The sequence below is a fragment of the Bombina bombina genome, chromosome 3 (assembly GCF_027579735.1).
Source record: "Bombina bombina isolate aBomBom1 chromosome 3, aBomBom1.pri, whole genome shotgun sequence".
NCBI lineage: Eukaryota > Metazoa > Chordata > Amphibia > Anura > Bombinatoridae > Bombina > Bombina bombina.
In genome coordinates, this window is record NC_069501.1 from 802,757,909 (window position 1) to 802,765,408 (window position 7,500).

The 7,500-nt window shown below is 37.4% G+C and overlaps 1 protein-coding gene across 3 annotated transcripts in view; it reads right to left on the reverse strand.

Moving 5' to 3' along the window:
* OCA2 (OCA2 melanosomal transmembrane protein) overlaps positions 1 to 7,500 on the reverse strand; it is a 739,048-nt gene that overhangs the window by 74,621 nt on the left and 656,927 nt on the right. The window lies entirely within an intron of this gene.

Below are 7,500 nucleotides of genomic sequence, written 5' to 3' on the forward strand. Positions count from 1 at the left end.
TTCTGAGTCTGATTTTCAAGTCAAGTCTACAGATTCTTGCTTGATCTATTTCTTTAATGGGTCTCTTCATATGCAGAGGAGGGTCTGCTCTTTCTGCGTTCTCTACCTGTTTCAGTGGGTGTCCCAACCTCATCAACAGTGCTAAACTGGGAGCTTCTAAGTAACATTTGAAAAGGTTTTGTACTGGATTTTTAGATCTGTATCTTTATAGCCCTGTCTATTACATGCAGTTTAATAAAAATTGGTGTATACTGTCCCTTTGATGAAAAGGTGTGTGTGTATATATATATATATATATATATATATATATATATATCAGTGTACTGAGTTGATACAAGTGATACTCTAGAGTAGGCGCTAGTCAAAAAATGAGTAGGATATAGTGGCAGCTATATAGGACAAGTACTGGAAGGGATGTGGAACCCTAGACAGTAAGAGTAAATGTGTATTTAAGGATAGATACAGCGCCTATATATCCATTAAACTTTTAGGGTATGTAAAGGAATATGCATGTAAAAATAAATAAAAATAGAAAAAAGGACAATAAAAATAAAAATTATATATAAAATATATGAACTATAAAACAATGTTCATATAAGTCCTAAGAATGTATATAGTCCGTAGTAGATCTCCAGCTATAGTAGATATGTAGTTATAGATGGTATATAATACCCTTACCAGATATTACCCCAATCGAATGAGGTAAGTATGCCGCACTGGGGGTATATATAGATGGTTGAATTTCCTCCTTGTATCCAGCTGTGGTGCCTCTTATAGTATTCGTTAGCCTTCTGGAGTATGCAGGGATGTGTTTCTGGTGGTGAATAGATCCCTTACACTTCCTATTGGTTGATGGTTGGCCTCTTGGAGTGCTTTTTCTGTCTTGGTATAAAAGGCACCCAACTCCAGCACTCTCCTTCTGCTGTGTGGCGTGTGCCGTATTCTCAGTCAGTCTGAAGCCCAACGTAATTGGATGATGCGTGGGTATGTGTGGGTGGGGATTGCCCTCCAGTCCTGAGCAAGTTCTTCGCTCCGTGATCCGTGCTGCACTGTATGGCCCCAGCAATAGTCAAATAGCACAGAAAAACAAAAAGGAGCACCGGATCCGCCCAGCTACTTCCTGTAGTTCTCTTTCATGAAAAAATCTGATTCATATTTTTTTGGCCAATTCATTTGTTGCTTATTTAATGAAGACTAGTCTAGTCAAAATTAAACTTTTATGATTTATATAGGGAATGCAATTTTAAACAACTTTCCAATTCACTTTTATCATCAAATTTGCTTTGTTTTCTTGGTATTCTTTGTTGAAAGCTAAACCTAGGTAGTCACATATGCTAATTTCTAAAATCTTGAAGGCTGCCCCTTATTTCAAAGCATTTGTCAGTTTTTTACAGCTAGAGGGCATAAGTTCATGTGTGCCCTACAGATAACATTGTGGCGACGCCCGTGGATTTACAAGTGAGAGGGCACTGATTGGCTAAATGCAAGTCTTGCAAAACAACTGAAATAAGGGGGCAGTCTGCAAAGGCTTAGATACAAGGTAATCACAGAGGTAAAAACTATATTAATATAACCATGTTAGTTATGCAAAACAGGGGAATGGGTAATAAAGGGATTATCTATCTTTTTAAACAATAACAATTCTGGAGTAGACTGTCCCTTTAAGATTGCATTCATTCTAAAAAGGTATAACAAACATACATAAATCAGCAGATTATGATACATTTTCTTTATTTCATGAAAAATTACAAAGTAAGATTTATTAAAAATAGACAGGCTAGACTGTCTGCAGACTCTGGCCTTGTTTCCATTGAGTTAGTTACGTTTGTAAACTGGAAATTGGTGGTAGCATAAAAAAAAAAAAAAAAATCACCAAACTTTACTAAAACAAAGGAAGCTTGGCCTCTGTTTGGCTGTCTTGATATTATGTACAGTAACGTGGTACTTTTGAAGAGATTTACCTCAGAGGTCATAGAAATCTAATAACAAAGGGCACTGAACAGGGATGGGTTTTTTTGAAAGGCAAAAAAATACAACCCCATTCAGTGCCCTTAGTTATAAGATATTTCAGTGACCATTGAGGTGAACCCCTTCCAAACTAGCACACTTTACTGTACATAATGTATAATGCCAAATCAGCAAATAGAGGCTTAGTTTCAATTGAGGTGGTAAAGTTTGGAAATGGTGGTAACATAAAAAATCTCCTTAGACCTTAATGGAGATAAACATTTTTATCATCAGTTTCCAAACTTTACCACATCAATGGAAATAAGTCTAGCCTGTCTATTTTTAATAAATTCGACTTTGATAGTGAATTGTTTTAGTATAGGCTAAACAAGCAAACAATCGGCTAGATTTAGAGTTGGGCGGTAGCCGTCAAAACCAGCGTTAGAGGCTCCTAACGCTGGTTTTTACCGCCCTCTGGTATTTGGAGTCAGTCAGGAAAGGGTCTAACGCTCACTTTACAGCCGCGACTTTTCCATACCGCAGATCCCCCTACGCCATTTGCGTATCCTATCTTTTCAATGGGATCTTTCTAACGCCGGTATTTAGAGTCGTGGCTGAAGTGAGCGTTAGAAATCTAACGACAAAACTCCAGCCGCAGAAAAATAACAGGAGTTAAGAGCTTTCTGGGCTAACGCCGGTTTATAAAGCTCTTAACTACTGTGCTCTAAAGTACACTAACACCCATAAACTACCTATGTACCCCTAAACCGAGGTCCCCCCACATCGCCGCCACTCTATTACATTTTTTAACCCCTAATCTGCCGCTCCGTACACTGCCGCCAGCTACGTTATCCCTATGTACCCCTAATCTGCTGCCCCTAATACCGCCGACACCTACATTATATTTATTAACCCCTAATCTGCCCCCCCCAACGTCGCCGCCACCTACCTACACTTATTAACCCCTAATCTGCCGAGCGGACTGCACCGCTACTATAATAAAGTTATTAACCCCTAATCCGCCTCACTCCCGCCTCAATAACCCTATAATAATAGGATTAACCCCTAATCTGCCCTCCCTAACATCGCCGACACCCAACTTCAAGCATTAACCCCTAATCTGCCGACCGGAGCTCACCGCTACTATAATAAATTTTTTAACCCCTAAAGCTAATTCTAACCCTAACACCCCCCTAAGTTAAATATAATTTTTATCTAACAAAATAAATTAACTCTTATTAAATAAATTATTACTATTTAAAGCTAAATACTTACCTGTAAAATAAATCCTAATATAGCTACAATATAACTAATAATTATATTGTAGCTATTTTAGGATTAATATTTATTTTACAGGTAACTTTGTAATTATTTTAACCAGGTACAATAGCTATTAAATAGTTAATGACAATTTAATAGTTACCTAGTTAAAATAATTACAAAATTACCTGTAAAATAAATCCAAACCTAAGTTACAATTAAACCTAACACTACACTAGCAATAAATTAAATAAAATACCTACAATTACCTACAATTAAACCTAACACTACACTATCAATAAATTAATTAAATACAATACCTACAAATAAATACATTTAAATAAACTAACTAAAGTACAAAAAATAAAAAAGAACTGATCGGATCAGCCAATTGGATTGAACTTGATTCTGATTGGCTGATTCCATCAGCCAATCAGAATTTTCCTACCTTAATTCCGATTGGCTGATAGAATCCTATCAGCCAATCGGAATTCGACGGACGCCATCTTGGATGACGTCATTTAAAGGAACCGTCATTCGGCGAGTAGGCGTCGGTAGAAGAGGTTGGATCCGCGTCGGCTGGAAGATGATGGCTCCGGAAGAAAGAAGATTGAAGATGCCGTTGATAGAAGACTTCAGCCGCATCATGGACCTCTTCAGCTCCCGCTTGGATGAAGACTTAATCCGGATCATGGACATCTTCAGCCCCCCGCTTGGGCTTGGATCAAGACATCGGAGCCAGGACGGATCGGTGTGATACCCGGCGAGGTGAAGATAAGGTAGGAAGATCTTCAAGGGCTTAGTGTTAGGTTTATTTAAGGGGGGTTTGGGTTAGATTAGGGGTATGTGGGTGGTGGGTTGTAATGTTGGGGGGGGTATTATATGTGTTTTTTTTACAGGCAAAAGAGCTGAATTCTTTGGGGCATGCCCCGCAAAGGGCCCTTTTCAGGGCTGGTAAGGTAAAAGAGCTTTGAACTTTTTTAATTTAGAATAGGGTAGGGCATTTTTTTATTTTGGGGGTCTTTGTTATTTTATTAGGGGGCTTAGAGTAGGTGTAATTAGTTTAAAATTGTTGTAATATTTTTCTAATGTTTGTAAATATTTTTTTATTTTTTGTAACTTAGTTCTTTTTTATTTTTTGTACTTTAGTTAGTTTATTTCATTGTATTTATTTGTAGATATTGTATTTAATTACTTTATTGATAGTGTAGTGTTAGGTTTAATTGTAGATAATTGTAGGTATTGTATTTAATTTATTTATTGATAGTGTAGTGTTAGGTTTAATTGTAACTTAGGTTAGGATTTATTTTACAGGTAATTTTGTAATTATTTTAACTAGGTAACTATTAAATAGTTATTAACTATTTAATAGCTATTGTACCTGGTTAAAATAAATACAAAGTTGCCTGTAAAATAAATATTAATCCTAAAATAGCTACAATATAATTATAATTTATATTGTAGCTATATTAGGGTTTATTTTACAGGTAAGTATTTAGCTTTAAATAGGAATAATTTATTTAATAAGAGTTAAATTATTTAGTTAGATTTAAATTATATTTAATTTAGGGGGGTGTTAGTGTTAGGGTTAGACTTAGCTTTAGGGGTTAATACATTTATTATAGTAGCGGTGAGCTCCGGTCGGCAGATTAGGGGTTAATTATTGTAGGTAGCTGGCGGCGACGTTGTGGGGGGCAGATTAGGGGTTAATAAATATAATATAGCGGTCGGCGGTGTTAGGGGCAGCAGATTACGGGTACATAACTATAATGTATGTTGCGGCGGTGTACGGAGCGGCAGATTAGGGGTTAATAATAATATGCAGGTGTCAGCGATAGCGGGGGCGGCAGATTAGGGGTTAATAAATATAACATAGTGGTCGGCGATTTTAGGGGTACATAGGGATAACGTAGCTGGCGGCGGTGTACGGAGCTGCAGATTAGGGGTTAATAATAATATATGAAAAAATATGAAAAAAATTTTGACAGTTTTATAATACACTTATAACATATGTATATCAGACTCCAAAATTCTGATTTCTGAAAACATAAGTTATGTTCAGTTTTTTCAATCCCACTGTTAACATGGTAATGTGAATATGAACACAATCAGTGCATGACATTTTGAAAAATCAATACCACTTTTTCTAAGGTTTTATCAAAAGTTGTATATTTCATTTGACTTGTACTTTATTGCCTTTGAAAACATTTTTGTCTTGCCTTGTGTATATGATGATATAGATATATATCTTTCATTACTATATCTCATCTGTCTTAGATCTATAATCAGATTTACAATTACAATTATATTATTTTTCTTTTTGAGACTAATTCGGATCTTGTGTAACATGATTTATTGATGTGTTTTTTACATTCATTTTTATTTTTATTTTTATTTTCATTTCTGTACTTCTTATGTAATAAGTACTTTTTCTGTATTATTATGTTACACCATTTCTTCTCACACCTGTGCAGTATGCCTTTAAGACATTCATTTTGGGTATACTATGGCTTTGAATGATTGGCCATTGCTCCTTTAAAGGTGTGCTGCACAGGTGGTGAGCTATCCTATGATTAAGTGCTGCATAGCACGAAACATGTAAGGATTTGCTCCCCCCCCCTCCACCTGTATAGCTTGCATTTGTATTGTGCTGTGCTTGTCTACTTTTCTACGTGTTTTAAACATTTTTTGAAATAAACCTATTGGATTTTAAGGACTATGGAGTAAGAGTGCTGCTTCCCTCTACCTTCTACTATTTGGATTGGGCTTGATCCGCATTTCTAGCTGGCACCACGCCAACAGTGCTTCTCTTTTCTTTTGCCGATTTCCTGGGGCTGCAATTGGATAGCAGCGCACACACCCCCTTCAGGCTGTAGCGACGTCACTCTCCTACCCACTGTTAATAATAATATGCAGGGGTCAGCGATAGCGGGGGCGGCAGATTAGGGGTTAATAAATATAACATAGTGGTCGGCGATGTTAGGGGTACATAGGGATAACGTAGCTGGCGGCGGTGTACGGAGCGGCAGATTAGGGGTTAATAATAATATGCAGGGGTCAGCGATAGCGGGGGCGGCAGATTAGGGGTTAATAAATATAACATAGTGGTCGGCGATGTTAGGGGTACATAGGGATAACGTAGCTGGCGGCGGTGTACGGAGCGGCAGATTAGGGGTTAATAATAATATGCAGGGGTCAGCAATAGCGGGGGCGGCAGATTAGGGGTTAATAAGTGTAAGGTTAGGGGTGTTTAGACTCGGGGTACATGTTAGGGTGTTAGGTGCAGACGTAGGAAGTGTTTCCCCATAGGAAACAATGTAGCTGCGTTAGGAGCTGAACGCTGCTTTTTTGCAGGTGTTAGGTTTTTTTTCAGCTCAAACAGCCCCATTGTTTCCTATGGGGGAATCGTGCACGAGCACGTTTTTGAAGCTGGACGCGTCCGTAACCACCGCTGGTATCGAGAGTTGCAGTGGCGGTAAATATGCTATACGCTCCCTTTTTGGAGCCTAACGCAGCCCTTCTGTGAACTCTAAATACCAGCGGTATTTAAAAGGTGCGGGAGAAAAAAAGCACGCGTAGCTAACACACCCCTTTGGCCGCAGAACTCTAAATCTAGCCGAATGTAAGGTTTAGCCTTTTATATACCCATACAAATCGTTAAATTATAAATAATAAATCTTAAATCATTCCTACCTGCTCTTTTGCTCAGACACAGAGCTGTATCAGGGCATAACGCTCTATATACGGAAAGCACTCCACTAACTCCATGCAACTTTGACATCTTGTATAACACATTGAAGGTTGATCTAGCCTAGACTAATCTTGTCAGGATAAAGTCACCACATAGGATCCATAAAGAAATGGTACCAAATGTACAAAGGCGCCCACAGTGGTTGCAATACACCAAGATTAGCTCTTACAGAAATTACTTGAAATACTATACCATGGGAGCACCTTCTTGTTATCTTGTTGGAAGTATTTTAATGTAATCAAAACTATTTTACTTTGCTTCCTCATGATTTTCCTATGGCAACCAGTAAAGAATGGAATGATGGCCAATTCACCAATGCTCTGGACTTACTAAATATTTCTTGCTATTAAATATGTTAGTAACAAAATTTATACATTTAGCTCATGTGTATCATGTAAATATTCACTTAAAGGGACGGTATAGTCAAAATAAAACTTTCATGATTCAGATAGGGCATAATATTTTTAACAACTTTCCAAATGACTTATCATTAAATTTGCATGGTACCCTTGGTGGTATTTTTTAAAAACTAAACCTAGGTA